The following is a 20,542-nucleotide window of genomic DNA, read 5'->3' on the forward strand; positions in this document are numbered from 1 at the left end:
GTCTTTCCAGGATGAAGAGGAGGAAGCCTTGGGGAGAATCACCCTCTGGGTTGGTCCATTTCTCCAATTCCAGATCCACCTCACCGTAGTTTTGCCTTGCCCACATTGGACTAGTTTCCTTGCCAGAAGGTCATGGGGGACCTTGTCCAAGAAGGCCTTCCTGCGGCACTCCACTCATCACTTCTTTCCAGGATGAAGCGGAGGAAGCCCTGGGGAGAATCACCCTCTGGGTTCGTCCATTTAACCATTTCCAGATCCACCACACTGTAGTTTTGCCTCGCCCACATTGGACTAGTTTCCTTGCCAGAAAGTCGTGGGGGGCCTTGTCAAAGAAGGCCTTCCTGAAATCCAGGTACGCTACATCCACAGCATTCCCTGCATCTACCCAACGCTGGGGAGATGCCTTAACATGTAACTCTGGCCCTCTCCTGCCAGGTGTTTTGCACATTCCCAAGGGTCTTTTTCGCATTCTCGGAAACAGGCCCTCTGCACGCATTTCCGAAGCGCATTGCCTTTGTCTAGCTGTGACTGCCATGGTCATGCCCTGAAGGCAAAGGCAGACCCACACGGGACATGAGCCTGTGCCTACCTGCGGTCCTTGGTTTTCAGGGTTCAGTCATAGAATCAAAGAGTTGGAAGAGACCTCATGGGCCATCCAGTCCAACCCCCTGGCAAGAACCCCCTTCTCGAGCCATCCCATCTGGTCTGGAAATGACAGCTTCCGTTCCTCTAAGGAGGGAGTCGCCTACTACCAAGACCTGTTTACTTTCAGGAATGACAGGGCCCCTTTTGTGCAATGTAGTGTGTAGGTCTCCAGAAAAGTGATCCTGTTGGTGTGAATTGTGTAGGTGAAAAGTGTTGTCCTCCTCCTCGACATCCCCGGTGCATTCATCAAGGACAATCCATTGAGATTCATCCAAGAGCCTATGGTTCTCCTGTATGTGTTCCTGTTGCTCCTGGTCTATGGTTGGGGATGGTACACCTGCACGATTGTGCAAGTGTGAATGTTGTGAAGTGTTGTCCCAGTCAGGGCTATCCCCCGCACACTGATCAAGGATGAGCCACTGATCAGCCATTCTTTTCACCTGAAATGAAAGCTAAAATCAACAGCCAGAACGGGATATGCTTTAATAAAACGTATTAAACTGTCGGAAGCTCATCTATTTTTCGGTTTCTTGCTTGTGGATCTTTTGCAGCGTTGTCGCCGGTCATGCCGGATCTCGGCCGGGCTCTCGGTGGGCGCGCTGCCTCTGGGCCAAGAAGGCATTGATTCCTTCCATTTCCGTTGCTTTACATCCCACCCTCTCCCCCTCACAACCTTTCGATGCCATTCCGACATCACAGAACACGAACTCAAAATACATTTCGAAAATAACAGACACAATGTCTTAGAACAACAGTGCCTGACAGAACAATAATAAAACCAACTATATTTACAAAAGTTAGTTGTCATTGCCATAAACAACAACAGCAAGATCATCTTATTATGGTCCAAAGACCCTTGTTGCACCGTAGGTATACAAGGTGTGCAGGTGAATGAGTGGGTGGCGCAGTGGACTGAAGACCAACAGGTCGCAGGTTTGAATCCAGGGAGAGGTGGGTGAGCTCCCTCTATCAGCTCCAGCTCCTCATGCGGGGACATGAGAGAAGCCTCCTACAAGAAAGATAAAAACATCAAATTATCCAGGCATCACCTGTGCAATGTCCTTGCAGGCGGCCAATTCTCTCACACCAGAAGCGACTTGCAGTTTCTCAGGTTGCTCCTGACACAACCAAAAAAAAGGTGAATGAGACTAACAACACACAAATGGGTAAAATTTACAACAGTTAAAAATGGCTTGAAATACATGTTGGTTTCCTAGAACTGATCTCATTGCCATTTAATATGTTTTGAGGAGCCGCGGTGGTGCAATGGGTTAAACATGGACTGCTGACCTGAAGGTTGCTGGTTCGAATCCGCGAGACATTGACAAGCTGGAATGTGTCCAGAGGAGAGCGACTAAAATGATAAAAGGTCTGGAGAACAAGTCCTATGAGGAGCGGCTTAAGGAGCTGGGCATGTTTAGCCTGAAGAAGAGAAGGCTGAGAGGAGATATGATAGCCATGTATAAATAGGTGAGAGGAAGCCACAGGGAGGAGGAGGGAGCAAGCTTCCTTTCTGCTTCCCTGGAGACTAGGACGCAAGGGAAGAATGCCTTCAAACTACAAGAGAGGAGATTCCACCTGAACATGAGGAAGAACTTCCTGACTGTGAGAGCCGTTCAGCAGTGGAACTCTCTGCCCCGGAGGGAGTGTGGTGGAGGCTCCTTCTTTGGAAGCTTTGAAACAGGGGCTGGATGGCCATCTGTCAGGGGTGATTTTAATGCAATATTCCTGCTTCTTGGCAGAATGGGGTTGGACTGGATGGCCCAGGAGGTCTCTTCCAACTCTTTGATTCTATGATTCTATACCGCCTTTCTCAGCCAAAAAAGGCGACTCAAGGCGGTTTACATAGTAAAGGTTAACACAACAACATCAAAAAGCAGTTAAAACACATTATACAAAACATGGACTGCTGACCTGAAGGTTGCTGGTTTGAATCCGCGAGACAGGGTGAGCTCCCATTTGTCAGCTCTAGTTTGCAGGAACATGAGAGAAGCCTCCCAGGCCCAGCCAGCCTCTGGGCGCAGCCAGGCCCGTAGTCAGGATTTTGATTCGTGTGTGTGTGGGGGGCCAGGGGGGGGGGGGGGCTCAGGATCTCCCTAGCAAACCTTTTGTATCATCGTCCCAATAGCCCCATGCATATGGGATATATTGATCATGGTAATCAGATCATGATATGAATAAACATAACAGTGTGAATAATGTACCAGTAAGGCCTTCTCGTGGACCACCCTGAGAATTTGGGGGGGGGGGGGGGGCACAAGCTTGGATGTCTTCAAGCTTTCTCCTTGGCTTTACCCTGGCTTGGGTAGCCATGCATGCGCATGTGGCCTTCGACAGTTGTTGTGGGGTCCTCAACGGGATCTGCAAGTCCCTCGGGAATGGCTTTACTACACAGGTCTTCAACCTGGGGGTCAGGGCCCCGGGGGGGGGGGTGTCACGAGGGGGTGTCAAAGGGGTCGTTATAGACCATCAGAAAACACAGTATTTTCAGTTGTTCATGGGTGGGAAGTTTAGCCCAATTCTATCATTTGTGGGATTCGGAATGCTCTTTGATGGTAGGTGAACTATAAATCCAAGCAACTACAACTCCCAAATGTCAAGGTCAATTTCCCCAAACTCCACCAATGTTCACATTTGGGCATATTGAATATCCATGCCAAGTTTGGTCTAGATCCATCATTACTGAATCCACAGCATTCTCTGAATGTAGGTGAACTACAACTCCAAAACTCAAGGTCAATGTTGACCAAACCCTTCCAGTACAGTATTTTCTGTTGGACATGGGAATTCTGTATGCCAAGTATGGTTCAAGTCCATGGTCGGTGGAGTTCAGAATGCTCTTTGATTGTGGGTGCACTACAAATCCCAGCATCTACAACTCCCAAATGACAATATCAACCCCCCCCCCCAACAGTATTCAAATTTGGGTGTATTGGGTATTTGTCAAATTTGGTCAAGTGAATGAAAATACATCCTGCATATCAGATATTTACATTATGATTCATAACAGGAGCAAAACTATCGTTATGAAGTAGCATCGAAAATAGTGTTATGGTTGGGGGTCATCACAACATGAGGAACTGTATTAATGGGTCGCGACATTAGGAAGGTTGAGAAACACTGGTGCATGCCATGCTCAGAGCCCAGAACTCCGCCTCACTTGAGCTAACTGTAAGACTGTAGGTTTTATATAGCAATATTAAATGATCACTCACAAGCCGGTTTTGCTTTGAAATGGATATATTGCTTGTATCTCTGCAGCAAAGAAAGACACTTCTGACTTTTCCCCACATCCACTTCCTTTTATACACCTTTCCTGCCCATCTCCCCCCTCTTCTCACTTTCCTTATTAGAACTTGTTGCTTCACAAGTTCCCATACAAAGCGTCTTCTGCTGGCTTCAAAATGTCACAGAGAGAAAAGGCAGCCAGGATGATTCTTACTTACTTACTTACTTACTTAGGCGATCCCTCGTTGGACGAGTAAGATGGTCTTCCATTATGGATTTCCTTGTGGGTCCGTATGTGGCTGTGGAGCCCTATTCTTGCTCTGCATCTTCTTCCCCAGTGAGGGCATTGGTTTCCAGGTGGAAGGCGGTCCCGGTCGGGGTTGGCTTGACGCACCTTCCTCCTGGCATGTTTCACTCTTTCACCCTCCACTCATGCCTCCTCAAATTCTGCAGCACTGCTGGTCACAGCTGACCTCCAGCTGGAGCGCTCAAGGGCCAGGGCTTCCCAGTTCTCGGTGTCTATGCCAGAGTTTTTAAGGTTGGCTTTGAGCCCATCTTTCAATCTCTTTTCCTGTCCACCAACGTTCCGTTTTCCGTTCTTAAGTTCGGAGTTGAGCAACTGCTTTGGGAGACGGTGGTCAGGCATCCGGACAACGTGGCCGGCCCAGCGGAGTTGATGTTGGAGGACCATCGCTTCAATGCTGGTGGTCTTTGCTTCTTCCTGCACACTGACGTTTATCCGCTTGTCTTCCCAAGAGATTTGCAGGATTTTCCGGAGGCAGCGCTGATGGAAACGTTCCAGGAGCTGCATGTGACGTCTGTAGACAGTCCACGTCTCACAGGCATAGAGAAGGGTTGGGAGGGGAATAGCTTTATAGACAAGCCCCTTGGTCTCCCTACGGATGTCCCGGTCCTCAAACACTCTCTGCTTCATTCGGGAAAATGCTGCACTTGCAGAGCTCAGGCGGTGTTGTATTTCGGCGTCAATGTTGACTTTGGTGGAGAGGTAGCTGCCAAGGTAGCGGAAATTATCAACATTTTCTAATGTTACACCATTAAGCTGTATCACTGGCATTGGAGAGGGATTGGCTGGTGACTGCTGGAAAAGCACCTTGGTTTGGTTTCAGCACCTTGGTTTCAGCACCTTGGCCAGGATGATTCAGTCAGGATGTCACGGAGGGAATTTGTGATGTCTTCATGCCACCAGAAATTGACTCCTGACACAAACACATCCAGGCAACGTCTCTGTAGACAGCCAATTCTCTGAAACCAGAAGCAACTTGCAGTATGTTCTCAAGTCGCTTCTGCCACAATAGAAAAATGCCCATGGTCTTCCCCAAAACCTTCCTTCGAAACGTTTGTATTTGCTTTCTTTCTAATTCTTTTCCTTAATAATTTTTATTATCATAATATACAGCGAACCATTGTTTCAAAAATGTGACAATAAAGAACCAGTACCCGTATGACGGGAAACTACGTGGCATTTTCAAAAAGGCATATACATCATAACTAACCTCTTAATACAAGTGGTACGCACCATCATTGAGCATATTTGCATTTTGCATGCTCTAATCTAAAATAACAATGAACAAAACAACAACCTGCTAATAATAATGGGAATAATAATAATAATTAAAAAAAACAACACAATATACACAAATGGATAGAAAATTGTAATTGAATAGTAACGGAAAACTCCATGGGTGGCACAAGCTCTTGTTTACCTGCTTTCTTTCTTTTTTTAATAGTAAAAAAGCATCCTCAGAGGGAGTGAGGTGGCAACCTCTGAGGATGCTTGCCATAGATGCAGGCAAAACGTCAGGAGAGAATGCCTCTAGAACATGGCCATAGAGCCTGAAGAAACCTACAACAACCAAGTGATTCCGGCCATGAAAGCCCTAGAATCTTAGAATCATAGAATCCAAGAGTTGGAAGAGACCTCCTGGGCCATCCAGTCCAACCCCATTCTGCCAAGAAGCAGGAATATTGCATTCAAATCACCCCTGACAGATGGCCATCCAGCCTCTGTTTCAAAGCCTCCAAAGAAGGAGCATCCACCACACTCCGGGGCAGAGAGTTCCACTGCTGAACGGCTCTCACAGTCAGGAAGTTCTTCCTCATTTCCAGATGGAATCTCCTCTCTTGTAGTTTGAAGCCATTGTTCCCTTGCGTCCTAGTCTCCATGGAAGCAGAAAACAAGCTTGCTCCCTCCTCCTCCCTGTGGCTTCCTCTCACATATTTATACATGGCTATCATATCTCCTCTCATCCTTCTCTTCTTCAGGCTAAACATGCCCAGTTCCCTAAGCCGCTCCTCATAGGGCTTGTTCTCCAGACCCTTGATCATTTTAGTCGCCCTCCTCTGGACACATTCCAGCTTGTCAATATCTCTCTTGAATTGTGGTGCCCAGAATTGGACACAATATTCCAGATGTGGTCTAACCAAAGCAGAAAAGAGGGGTAGCATTACTTCCTTAGATCTAGACACTAGGCTCCTATTGATGCAGGCCAAAATCCCATTGGCTTTTTTTGCCGCCACATCGCATTGTTGGCTCATGTTTAACTTCCTCCCCACGAGGACTCCAAGATCTTTTTCACATGTACTGCTCTCGAGCCAGGCCTCATCGTCCCCCATTCTGTATCTTTGCATTTCGTTTTTTCTGCCAAAGTGGAGTATCTTGCATTTGTCCCTGTTGAACTTCATTTTGTTAGTTTTGGCCCTTCATCTCTCTAATCTGTCAAGATCGTTTTGAATTCTGCTCCTGTCCTCTGGACTATTGGCTATCCCTCCCAATTTGGACAAAACATCAAAGGGAATGTCACAGGGGTGATAACCATTCCCTATCCTATCAACACTTTCAACCTGGCTAGGATTACACTTTAAAAGGCATCTGTTCTGACTTAGATACAAACTCAACTTAAACCTACCGAATGGATTCTGTTTCCAACGTAGGGCGACCAGTTTATGGTTTATCCCCAAGGTGAGTGCTTTGATGTCTACATAGATATGAACGCAGCGCAAAGCTCTCTCCACACTCCCCACATGTATGGGGTTTCTCTCCAGTGTGAGTCTGTTGATGTGCACGCAAAGTCGCACTCACGGCGAAGCTCTTCCCACACTCCAGGCATGGATAGGGCTTCTCTCCAGTATGGGTCCTTTGATGTCTACGCAGACTGCCATTAGCACTGAACCCCCTTCCACACTCCAGGCATGTGTACAGTTTCTCCTTAGAGTGAGTCCTTTGATGACTAAGTAGGTTTCCCGCTTGCACGAAGCTCTTCCCACACTCCAGGCACGTATAGGGCTTCTCCCCAGTGTGGCTCCTTTGATGTGCGGACAGGGTCCCCTTTTGAGCAAAGCTCTTCCCACACTCCGGGCATGTATAGGGCTTCTCCCCAGTGTGAACGCTTTGATGTTCAGACAGGGTCCCCTTCCGAGCAAAGCTCTTTCCACACTCCAGGCATGTATAGGGCTTCTCCCCAGTGTGAGATTTTTCGTGGTGCTGCAGAGCGTCCATTCGACTATAGCTCTTCCCACATTCAGCACATGTGTAGGGTTTCTCCCCAGTGTGGTATCTTTGATGTGCGCGTAAACCTGTACTGTGAGTGAAACTCTTTCCACACTCCAGGCATCGATACCGTTTCTCTCCAGTGTGAGTCCTTTGATGTGAACGTAGTTGTGAACTATGCGCAAAGCTCTTTCCACACTCCAGGCATTTAAACGATTTCTCCCCAGTGTGGAGCTTTTGATGCGAACGCAGACCTGTACTCCCAGCAAAGCTTTTCCCACACTCCACACAAGTATAGGGTTTCTCCCCAGTGTGGGTCTTTTGATGGGAACGCAGATTTCCACTCCGCGCGAAGCTCTTTCCACACTCCAGGCATTGATAGGGTTTCTCCCCAGTGTGCAACCTTTGGTGTAAACGTAGGCTTGCACTCGCAGTGAAGCTTTTACCACACTCAGTGCATGGATAGGAGCGTGGAACTCCCGAGTGAGTTCTTTGATGTGAACGTAAAGACGAATTATGAGAGAAGCTTTTTCCACACTCCAGACATGTCCAGGGTTTCTCCCCAGTGTGAGTCCGTTGATGTACACGTAGATGACCTCTCTGAAGGAAGCTCTTTCCACACTCCAAGCATGTGTGGGGTTTCTCTCCAGTGTGACTTCGTTGATGTACACGTAAATTTGAACTCTGAGTGAAGCTCTTCCCACACTCCATGCATGTATAAGGTTTCTCCCCAGTGTGGATCCTTTGATGTGCACTCAGACTTGCACAGAAAGTAAATCTCTTCCCACACTCCATGCATGTATAAGGTTTCTCCCCAGTGTGAGTTTTCTCATGTTTCTGCAGATTTTCTCTCCGCAAAAAGCTCTTCCCACACTCCAGGCACGTGTAGGGTTTCTCCCCAGTGTGGGTCCTTTGATGTAAACGCAGAGTTTTACTCCAAGCAAAGCTCTTTCCGCATTCCAAGCATGTGTAGGGTTTCTCCCCAGTGTGAGTTACTTCATGTTGCTGCAGAAGGCGCATGTATTGAAAACTCTTTCCACATTCAGAACATTTATAGTGTTTCTTCCCCATCTTGAGAGTGATATTTATTTTTTACCGAACGATAGACACTTGACTCTTCTTTTTTCCCTTTGGATCTGTGAATGAGGCCAAGAGTTCTGCAAGATCAGCACTTTAAGAGGATTTCTTCTTCCTTCACCATTGGTTCTCTGACTGCACTCTTCGTTTCCAAATTCCTCAATAGCCACTCGATTCCGGTTTCTTTCTCACCACAGCAGATGTGGCTCCACTCGATGCTCATTTCCCTGGTCAAGAAAGAAGAAGAAAAAGAGAAGCGATGAAGGCCAGGAACCTACTTTACCACCAAGATCCCCCCCCACCCCCCGCCTTTTCCCTTCATGGGTTATGTTGACAATGGAAAAAAGGGGAAGTGCAGATTCTCAAGGGCATACACAGATACTAACAAAAGCAATCACAGGTTCATAAATAAGGAGGAATTCTAAAATTACAACAGCACAACAACAGAAAGGAAACAAACAAGGACATCTAATCACCTCTCAACAAAAGTTATATGCTAATCAAGGTGGTCAGTTGAAACTTTCACACCTAGCTCCAGCAGACAGGAGTCCTTTGTCCCACCCTGGTCATTATTCCACAGATATATAAAACCCTTTTTCCTAGTTCCAACAAATCTCACGACCTCTGAAGATGCTTGCCATAGATGCAGGCGAAACGTCAGAAGAGAATGCCTCTAGACCATGGCCATATAGCCCGGAAAAACCTACAACAACCCAAGGAAGAATGTATCCAGAATCCAATTTCAGTTAATGAACACGACTGGGACCAGAGTTGGTTCTAGCTCCAAGGACCGGGATTGTGACGCAGCTGGCTAAGTGTCAGCTGCATTAAGATCACTCTGACCAAAAAGGTCATGAGTTCGAAGCCAGCCCGGGTTGGAGTGGGTTTCCAACCAATTGTGTGTAGCCTGTTGTCAACCTTTGCAACCCGAAAGACAGTTGAATCTGTCAAGTAGGAAAATTAGGTACCACCTTAAAAGTGTGGGGAGGCTAAATTAGAATCATAGAATCAAAGAGTTGGAAGAGACCTCCTGGGCCATCCAGTCCAACCCCATTCTGCCAAGAAGCAGGAATATTGCATTCAAATCACCCCTGACAGATGGCCATCCAGCCTCTGCTTAAAAGCTTCCAAAGAAGGAGCCTCCACCACACTCCGGGGCAGAGAGTTCCACTGCTGAACGGCTCTCACAGTCAGGAAGTTCTTCCTCATGTTCAGATGGAATCTCCTCTCTTGTAGTTTGAAGCCATTGTTCCATTGCCTCCTAGTCTCCAGGGAAGCAGAAAGCAAGCTTGCTGCCTCCTCCTCCCTGTGGCTTCCTCTCGCACATTTATCCACGGCTCTCATCATGTCTCCTCTCAGCCTTCTCTTCTTCAGGCTAAACATGCCCAGCTCCTTAAGCCGCTCCTCATAGGGCTTGTTCTCCAGACCCTTGATCTGCTCCCTCCTCCCTGTGGCTTCCTCTCACATATTTATCCATGGCCCTCATCATATCTCCTCTCAGCCTTCTCTTCTTCAGGCTAAACATGCCCAGTTCCCTAAGCCGTTCCTCATAGGGCTTGTTCTCCAGACCCTTGATCATTTTAGTCGCCCTCCTCTGGACACATTCCAGCTTGTCAATATCTCTCTTCAATTGTGGTGCCCAGAATTGGACACAATATTCCAGGTGTGGTCTAACCAAAGCAGAATAGAGGGGTAGCATGACTTCCCTAGATCTAGACACTATGCTCCTCTTGATGCAGGCCAAAATCCCATTGGCTTTTTTTGCCGCCACATCACATTCCTGGCTCATGTTTAACTTGTTGTCCACGAGAACTCCAAGATCTTTTTCACACGTACTGCTCTCGAGCCAGGCATTGTCCCCCATTCTGTATCTTTGCATTTCATTTTTTCTGCCAAAGTGGAGTATCTTGCATTTGTCACTGTTGAACTTCATTTTGTTAGTTTTGGCCCATCTCTCTAATCTGTCAAGATCCCTTTGAGTCCTGCTCCTGTCCTCTGGACTATTGGCTCTCCCTCCCAATTTGGTGTCGTCTGCAAACTTGATGATCCTGCCTTCTAGCCCTTCATAGATCCTGAACAGGACCGGGCCCAGGACGGAACCCTGCGGCACTCCACTTGTCACTTCTTTCCAAGATGAAGAGGAAGCATTGGTGAGCACTCTCTGTCCACTTAACCAATTCCAGATCCACCTCACCGTAGTTTTGCCTAGCCCACATTGGACTAGTTTCCTTGCCAGAAGGTCATGGGGGACCTTGTCGAAGGCCCCCATGACCTTCTGATTTAGGAGGCCATAAAAAGAAGACTCCAGCAAAGCATTCCAGTGGGGAAGCATGCGGGGAATGCGGAAGTGCTTCATCAGCGTGGCAAATGGACGATGAAAGCGACCGCTCCTCTGGCGGCCAGAAAAAGTTAAATAGCCTTTGTGTATGTCTGTATATGTTTGTATGTCAAATTGGCATGGAAGGTTTGCCATATATGTGTACACTGTAATCCGCCCTGAGTCCCCTGCTGTGGGGTGAGGAGAAGGGCGGAATATGAAAGCTGCAAATAATAAATAAATAAATAAATAAAGAGAGATATTGACAAGCTGGAATGTGTCCAGAGGAGGGCGACTAAAATGATCAAGGGTCTGGAGAACAAGCCCTATGAGGAGCGGCTTAGGGAACTGTGCATGTTTAGCTTGAAGAAGAGAAGGCTGAGAGGAGACATGATAGCCATGTATAAATATGTGAGAGGACGTCAAATGGAGAAGGAGGGAGCAAGCTTGTTTTCTGCTTCCTTGGAGACTAGGACGTGGAACAATGGCTTCAAACTACAAGAGAGGAGATTCCATCTGAACACGAGGAAGAACTTCCTGACTGTGAGAGCCGTTCAGCAGTGGAACTCTCTGCCCCGGAGTGTGGTGGAGGCTCCTTCTTTGGAAGCTTTTAAGCAGAGGCTGGATGGCCATCTGTCAGGGGTGATTTGAATGCAATATTCCTGCTTCTTGGCAGAATGGGGTTGGACTGGAAGATGGCCCAGGAGGTCTCTTCCAACTCTTTGATTCTATGATTCTATGAAATAAGGACCTCAAGGAAGAGGAGACAAGAAAGGAAGGGAGGGAAGCAAGGAAATGAGGGATGGAGGACAGAAGAAAGGATGGATGGAAAGCAGGAAGGAAAGGCTGCTGATGTGATTGGATGGATCCCAAATCCAGATTCAGAAGGCAAGAAAGAGAGGTGGAAGGAAGGATAGAGTAATAGAAGGAAAGAGGGAAGGAGGGCAATTCTTTCCAACATTAGAGAGTCACGCTGAGTTCACGGAATCGACCCCAAATGTGGCCAAAGGAACAGAAGGCTGGGAAGCAGAGGAGACAAGCGGAAAGAAGGAGCTCCTCCCAATAGTAAAGGGTGTCATTCACTCTGGACAATGGGTTCAGTTACAGGTGGTTTCCAAGCCATCCGGTCAGAGCGTCTGCCTTAGAATAAACAACAACTGTTTGCAAGCTTGCGCTCTGAGCCGTCCCAAAGCCTAACAAAGCCTGTGCTCACACCAGAACGGATCTCATGGTCTGAAGCCCCTCCCACAACTTCTCAGGAAAAACACAGAGCAAATAAAGAAAGCTGCATCCCAGAACACGCGTACAAGAAGTAAGCCACGGGATTAGAGATCAGCAAATTACTAGAGGAGGCTTGGAGAAGGTTGCAATTTCCAACAAAAGGCCACCTCGTCCAACCCCCTTCTTTCTGCCTTCACGCAGGAAAAGCACCATCAAAGCCCCCCTCCGACAGATAATAATAATAATAATAATAATAATAATAATAATAATAATACAAGCGGTTGGAGAAGAAAAACACGTCATGGCAGAATATGTCAAGGAAAGACAAGAACCTGCTTTGATGGAAGTCAATCGGAAACTTCTCAAAGCACAGCAGACAAAGAATCAGTACAAGAAAACTGCACTCCAAACCAGAGTCCTTTTTCTTTTGGGGAGGCAAGGGATTGAGGAAAGGAAAGAGGGAAGGAAGGATAAGGCATGGCCCAATGGAGGGGTGGGGGCTTGGCAAGGCAAGCCCCGGCAGCAGCTGGAGCCACCACAGCAGCTCCATGAGGCCCACGTGGCTACCAGGCAACTCTTCCCCCAAAACCAGAGGATTGCAAGTCAAGCAAGAGCGGCTGCACCCCCTCCTCAGTTGGGTGAAGAGAGGATGTGAACCATTGCAAGGCCAGTAATTCTCCCACTTGGGCTCCACATCCCCCCTATCCCCCCCCCAATGGAGGGGTGGGGGCTTGGCAAGGCAAGCCCCGGCAGCAGCTGGAGCCACCGCAGCAGCTCCATGAGGCCCACGTGGCTACCAGGCAACTCTTCCCCCAAAACCAGAGGATTGCAAGGCAAGCAAGAGCGGCTGCACCCCCTCCCCAGTTGGGTGAAGAGAGGATGCGAACCATGGGAAGGCCAGTAATTCTCCCACTTGGGCTCCACATCCCCCCTATCCCCCCCCCAATGGAGGGGTGGGGCTTGGCGAGGCAAGCCCCGGCAGCAGCTGGAGCCACCACAGCAGCTCCATGAGGCCCACGTGGCTACCAGGCAACTCTTCCCCCAAAACCAGAGGATTGCAAGTCAAGCAAGAGCGGCTGCACCCCCTCCTCAGTTGGGTGAAGAGAGGATGTGAACCATTGCAAGGCCAGTAATTCTCCCACTTGGGCTCCACATCCCCCCTATCCCCCCCCCCAATGGAGGGGTGGGGCTTGGCAAGGCAAGCCCCGGCAGCAGCTGGAGCCACCACAGCAGCTCCATGAGGCCCACGTGGCTACCAGGCAACTCTTCCCCCAAAACCAGAGGATTGCAAGTCAAGCAAGAGCGGCTGCACCCCCTCCCCAGTTGGGTGAAGAGAGGATGTGAACCATTGCAAGGCCAGTAATTCTCCCATTTGGGCTCCACATCCCCCCTATCCCCCCCCCAATGGAGGGGTGGGGCTTAGCGAGGCAAGCCCCGGCAGCAGCTGGAGCCACCGCAGCACTCCATGAGGCCCACGTGGCTACCAGGCAACTCTTCCCCCAAAACCAGAGGATTGCAAGGCAAGCAAGAGCGGCTGCACCCCCTCCCCAGTTGGGTGAAGAGAGGATGTGAACCATTGCAAGGCCAGTAATTCTCCCATTTGGGCTCCACATCCCCCCTATCCCCCCCCCCAATGGAGGGGTGGGGCTTGGCGAGGCAAGCCCCGGCAGCAGCTGGAGCCACCGCAGCAGCTCCATGAGGCCCACGTGGCTACCAGGCAACTCTTCCCCCAAAACCAGAGGATTGCAAGTCAAGCAAGAGCGGCTGCACCCCCTCCCCAGTTGGGTGAAGAGAGGATGCGAACCATGGGAAGGCCAGTAATTCTCCCACTTGGGCTCCACATCCCCCCTATCCCCCCCCCAATGGAGGGGTGGGGCTTGGCGAGGCAAGCCCCGGCAGCAGCTGGAGCCACCACAGCAGCTCCATGAGGCCCACGTGGCTACCAGGCAACTCTTCCCCCAAAACCAGAGGATTGCAAGTCAAGCAAGAGCGGCTGCACCCCCTCCTCAGTTGGGTGAAGAGAGGATGTGAACCATTGCAAGGCCAGTAATTCTCCCACTTGGGCTCCACATCCCCCCTATCCCCCCCCCCAATGGAGGGGTGGGGCTTGGCAAGGCAAGCCCCGGCAGCAGCTGGAGCCACCACAGCAGCTCCATGAGGCCCACGTGGCTACCAGGCAACTCTTCCCCCAAAACCAGAGGATTGCAAGTCAAGCAAGAGCGGCTGCACCCCCTCCCCAGTTGGGTGAAGAGAGGATGTGAACCATTGCAAGGCCAGTAATTCTCCCATTTGGGCTCCACATCCCCCCTATCCCCCCCCCAATGGAGGGGTGGGGCTTAGCGAGGCAAGCCCCGGCAGCAGCTGGAGCCACCGCAGCACTCCATGAGGCCCACGTGGCTACCAGGCAACTCTTCCCCCAAAACCAGAGGATTGCAAGGCAAGCAAGAGCGGCTGCACCCCCTCCCCAGTTGGGTGAAGAGAGGATGTGAACCATTGCAAGGCCAGTAATTCTCCCATTTGGGCTCCACATCCCCCCTATCCCCCCCCCAATGGAGGGGTGGGGCTTGGCGAGGCAAGCCCCGGCAGCAGCTGGAGCCACCGCAGCAGCTCCATGAGGCCCACGTGGCTACCAGGCAACTCTTCCCCCAAAACCAGAGGATTGCAAGGCAAGCAAGAGCGGCTGCACCCCCTCCCCAGTTGGGTGAAGAGAGGATGCGAACCATGGGAAGGCCAGTAATTCTCCCACTTGGGCTCCACATCCCCCCTATCCCCCCCCCCCAATGGAGGGGTGGGGCTTAGCGAGGCAAGCCCCAGCAGCAGCTGGAGCCACCGCAGCACTCCATGAGGCCCACGTGGCTACCAGGCAACTCTTCCCCCAAAACCAGAGGATTGCAAGTCAAGCAAGAGCGGCTGCACCCCCTCCCCAGTTGGGTGAAGAGAGGATGCGAACCATGGGAAGGCCAGTAATTCTCCCACTTGGGCTCCACATCCCCCCTATCCCCCCCCCAATGGAGGGGTGGGGCTTGGCGAGGCAAGCCCCGGCAGCAGCTGGAGCCACCACAGCAGCTCCATGAGGCCCACGTGGCTACCAGGCAACTCTTCCCCCAAAACCAGAGGATTGCAAGTCAAGCAAGAGCGGCTGCACCCCCTCCCCAGTTGGGTGAAGAGAGGATGCGAACCATGGGAAGGCCAGTAATTCTCCCACTTGGGCTCCACATCCCCCCTATCCCCCCCCCAATGGAGGGGTGGGGCTTGGCGAGGCAAGCCCCGGCAGCAGCTGGAGCCACCACAGCAGCTCCATGAGGCCCACGTGGCTACCAGGCAACTCTTCCCCCAAAACCAGAGGATTGCAAGGCAAGCAAGAGCGGCTGCACCCCCTCCCCAGTTGGGTGAAGAGAGGATGCGAACCATGGGAAGGCCAGTAATTCTCCCACTTGGGCTCCACATCCCCCCTATCCCCCCCCCAATGGAGGGGTGGGGCTTGGCGAGGCAAGCCCCGGCAGCAGCTGGAGCCACCACAGCAGCTCCATGAGGCCCACGTGGCTACCAGGCAACTCTTCCCCCAAAACCAGAGGATTGCAAGGCAAGCAAGAGCGGCTGCACCCCCTCCCCAGTTGGGTGAAGAGAGGATGCGAACCATTGCAAGGCCAGTAATTCTCCCACTTGGGCTCCACATCCCCCCTATCCCCCCCCCAATGGAGGGGTGGGGCTTGGCGAGGCAAGCCCCGGCAGCAGCTGGAGCCACCACAGCAGCTCCATGAGGCCCACGTGGCTACCAGGCAACTCTTCCCCCAAAACCAGAGGATTGCAAGGCAAGCAAGAGCGGCTGCACCCCCTCCCCAGTTGGGTGAAGAGAGGATGCGAACCATGGGAAGGCCAGTAATTCTCCCACTTGGGCTCCACATCCCCCCTATCCCCCCCCCAATGGAGGGGTGGGGCTTAGCGAGGCAAGCCCCAGCAGCAGCTGGAGCCACCGCAGCACTCCATGAGGCCCACGTGGCTACCAGGCAACTCTTCCCCCAAAACCAGAGGATTGCAAGGCAAGCAAGAGCGGCTGCACCCCCTCCCCAGTTGGGTGAAGAGAGGATGCGAACCATTGCAAGGCCAGTAATTCTCCCACTTGGGCTCCACATCCCCCCTATCCCCCCCCCAATGGAGGGGTGGGGCTTGGCGAGGCAAGCCCCGGCAGCAGCTGGAGCCACCACAGCAGCTCCATGAGGCCCACGTGGCTACCAGGCAACTCTTCCCCCAAAACCAGAGGATTGCAAGGCAAGCAAGAGCGGCTGCACCCCCTCCCCAGTTGGGTGAAGAGAGGATGTGAACCATTGCAAGGCCAGTAATTCTCCCACTTGGGCTCCACATCCCCCCTATCCCCCCCCCCAATGGAGGGGTGGGGCTTAGCGAGGCAAGCCCCGGCAGCAGCTGGAGCCACCGCAGCACTCCATGAGGCCCACGTGGCTACCAGGCAACTCTTCCCCCAAAACCAGAGGATTGCAAGTCAAGCAAGAGCGGCTGCACCCCCTCCCCAGTTGGGTGAAGAGAGGATGCGAACCATTGCAAGGCCAGTAATTCTCCCACTTGGGCTCCACATCCCCCCTATCCCTCCCCCCAAAAAACCCTTAAAAACCGTTACAAACTGTCTCGGAGGAAGGAGGGAAAAGAAAGGGAGAGGAGAAAAGAAATGAAGAAAAGGATTGGTGAAGAGGAGATTATGAATGGAAGGAAAGGTAGAAGGAAAGAAAGAGGAAGGGAAAGGAGGCAGGAATGGGAGAGGAAGGGAAGAGGAAGGGAAGGAACAAGGAAAGGAAGGAAGGAAGGAAGGAAGGAAGGAAGGAAGGAAGGAAGGAAGGAGAAGAAGAAGAACTTTATTTTTCTACCCCACCTCCATCTCCCCAAGGGGATTCGGGGTGGCTTATATGGGGCCAGGCCCAGGCAACATACTAATGTTTGTTTGTTTGTCGTGTCAGAACAACCAGTCTAACAGAACAAAGCAAACAAACAGAAAAATACACAACTTGTGAGTTTGGTAGCTGGTTAAATGTCCTTTGACCAGTCTCTGGCCACTTGGAGTGCTTCCGGTGTTGCTGCAAGAAGGTCCTCCCTTGTGCATGTGGCAGGGCTCAGGTTGCATTGCAGCAGGTGGTCAGTGGTTGGCTCCTCTCCGCACTCGCATGTCGTGGACTCCACTTTGTGGCCCCATTTCTGAAGGTTGGCTCTGCATCTCGTGGTGCCAGAGCGCAGTCTGTTCAGTGCCTTCCAGGTCGCCCAGTCCTCTGTGTGCCCAGGAGGGAGTCTCTCCTTTGGTATCAGCCATTGGTTGAGGTGCTGGGTTTGAGCCTGCCACTTTTGGACTCTCGCTTGCTGGGGTGTTCCAGCGAGGGTCTCTGTAGATCTTAGAAAACTATGTCTCGATTTAAGTTGTTGACGTGCTGGCTGATACCCAAACAGGGGATGAGCTGGAGATGTCTCTGCCTTGGTCCTTTCACTCTTGGCTGCTACTTCCCGGCGGATGCCAGGTGGTGCAATACCGGCTAAGCAGTGTAATTTCATACCATACTAAAACATACTGATTAAAAGCAAAGACAACTTTAAAAGCCAAAAAAATACAACCCATGTGCAAAATCACATATATACACATATACACACAAAAAACACATATACACAGACTGGGCCACAGCAACGTGTGGCTGGGGACGGCTAGTCTATATAAATAAAAATGTAATGTTCGTTTGTGGGATGAGCATAACTCCAAAACCACTGGACGAATGGACACCTAATTTGGACACAAGGCACCTCTCAGGACAACGAGTGACCATCACACGTAAAAACAATGAAAAACACAGCAGAAGGGACTTAAAAAGCCAAAAAATATATAAAAAATACATTACAACGCATGCACAAAACCACATATATACAAATATATACATACACAAAAACACACATATACACAGAGTGGGCCACAGCAACAAGTGACAGGGGATAGCTAGTCATCTATCTAATTAAAACTGTAATGTTCGCTTGTGGGATGAACATAACTCAAAAGCCACTGGACGAATGGACACCAAATTTGGACACAAGACACACATCAGGCCAACGAGTGACCATCACACGTAAAAACAATGAAAAACACAGCAGAAGGGACTTAAAACGCAAAATAAATAAATAAATATATTACAACGCCTGCGCAAAACCACATATATACATATATACACAAATATATACACACACAAGAAACACACATATACACAGAGTGGGTCACAGCAACACGTGGCAGGGGATGGTTGTTATCTATATAAATAAAAATGTCATGTTTGTTTGTGGGATGAACATAACTCAAAAACCACTGGACGAATTGACACCCCTCTATTCTGCTTTGGTTAGACCACTTTACCTGGAATATTGTGTCCAATTCTGGGCACCACAATTCAAGAGAGATATTGACAAGCTGGAATGTGTCCAGAGGAAGAGGGAGACTAAAATCATCAAGGGTCTGGAGAACAAGCCCTATGAGGAGCGGCTTAAGGAGCTGGGCATGTTTAGCCTGAAGAAGAGAAGGCTGAGAGGAGATATGATGATAGCCATGTACAAATATGTGAGAGGAAGCCACAGGGAGGAGGGAGCAGATCAAGGGTCTGGAGAACAAGCCCTATGAGGAGCGGCTTAAAGAGCTGGGCATGTTTAGCCTGAAGAAGAGAAGGCTGAGAGGAGATATGATGAGGGCCATGTATAAATATGTGAGAGGAAGCCACAGGGAGGAGGGAGCAGATCAAGGGTCTGGAGAACAAGCCCTATGAGGAGCGGCTTAAAGAGCTGGGCATGTTTAGCCTGAAGAAGAGAAGGCTGAGAGGAGATATGATGAGGGCCATGTATAAATATGTGAGAGGAAGCCACAGGGAGGAGGGAGCAGATCAAGGGTCTGGAGAACAAGCCCTATGAGGAGCGGCTTAAAGAGCTGGGCATGTTTAGCCTGAAGAAGAGAAGGCTGAGAGGAGATATGATGAGGGCCATGTATAAATATGTGAGAGGAAGCCACAGGGAGGAGGGAGCAGATCAAGGGTCTGGAGAACAAGCCCTATGAGGAGCGGCTTAAAGAGCTGGGCATGTTTAGCCTGAAGAAGAGAAGGCTGAGAGGAGATATGATGAGAGCCATGTATAAATATGTGAGAGGAAGCCACAGGGAGGAGGGAGCAGATCAAGGGTCTGGAGAACAAGCCCTATGAGGAGCGGCTTAAGGAGCTGGGCATGTTTAGCCTGAAGAAGAGAAGGCTGAGAGGAGATATGATAGCCATGTATAAATATGTGAGAGGAAGCCACAGGGAGGAGGGAGCAGATCAAGGGTCTGGAGAACAAGCCCTATGAGGAGCGGCTTAAAGAGCTGGGCATGTTTAGCCTGAAGAAGAGAAGGCTGAGAGGAGATATGATGAGAGCCATGTATAAATATGTGAGAGGAAGCCACAGGGAGGAGGGAGCAGATCAAGGGTCTGGAGAACAAGCCCTATGAGGAGCGGCTTAAGGAGCTGGGCATGTTTAGCCTGAAGAAGAGAAGGCTGAGAGGAGGCATGATGAGAGCCATGTATAAATATGAGAGAGGAAGTCATAGCTAGGAGGCAGCAGATCAAGGGTCTACAGAACAAGCCCTATGAGGAGCGGCTGAAGGAGCTGGGCATGTTTGGCCTGAAGAAGAGAAGGATGAGAGATGATGAGGGCCATGGAGTGGCCATCACTCCTAAAAACACTGGAAAACACAGCAGAAGGGGCTTAAAAAGCCAAAGAAATATTACAATACATGCGCAAAACCACATATATATATACACACATATATGATAAAAGCTTTCCCCATCTCCACACACACACACACACACGGCCATTCCTGACCTTTCCTGAGGCGCCTTCCTCCTTCTCTCTTTGTGTCTACTCTCCTTTCCCGCCCAAGGAAACTCCGCCCCTTTCCCCCACAAAGCCCTTCCGGAAGTGACGTCAGACCGGATGTCTGCTAGGAATGGTGGGAGGTGAAGTCCAAAACACTGGGAAGGAAGGAAGGAGGGAGGGAGGGAGGGAGGGCGCCCTCTGGTGCCGGGCTTGGCTTGGCCTTTCCTTCCTTCCCCCTCTTTCCTTCCTTCCTTCCTTTCTTTTTCTTTCTTTCTTCCCTTTCTTTCCTTCCTTCCTTCCTTCCTTTTCTTTTTCTTTCTTTCTTCCCTTTCTATCCTTCCTTCCTTCCTTCCTTTCATTTTCTTTCTTTATTCCCCTTCCTTCCTTCCTTTCTTCCTTCCTTCCTTCCTTCCTTCCTGCCTTTCCTTCCTTCCTTTTTCTTTCTTTCTTTCTTCCCTTCCTTCCTTCCTTCCTTCCTTCCCTTTCCTTCTTTCTTTCCTTCCTTTCTCCTTTCCTTCTTTCCTTCCTTTTTCTTTCTTTTCTTTCTTTCCTTCCTTCTTTCTTTCCTTCCTTCCTTCCTTCCTTTCTTTTTCTTTCTTTCTTCCCCTTCCTTCCTTCCTTCCTTCCTTCCTTTTCTTTTTCTTTCTTTCTTCCCTTTCTATCCTTCCTTCCTTCCT

General features: G+C 50.2%; 1 pseudogene; it reads right to left on the bottom strand.

The window, feature by feature from the left end:
- Positions 1-329: 329 nt before the first annotated feature.
- Positions 330-19,953, bottom strand: LOC132780045 (zinc finger protein 420-like; annotated as a pseudogene).
- Between the last annotated feature and the right edge of the window lie 589 nt (positions 19,954-20,542).

The sequence above is a fragment of the Anolis sagrei genome, chromosome 6 (genome assembly GCF_037176765.1).
Source record: "Anolis sagrei isolate rAnoSag1 chromosome 6, rAnoSag1.mat, whole genome shotgun sequence".
In the NCBI taxonomy this organism is placed as follows: Eukaryota; Metazoa; Chordata; class Lepidosauria; order Squamata; family Dactyloidae; genus Anolis; species Anolis sagrei.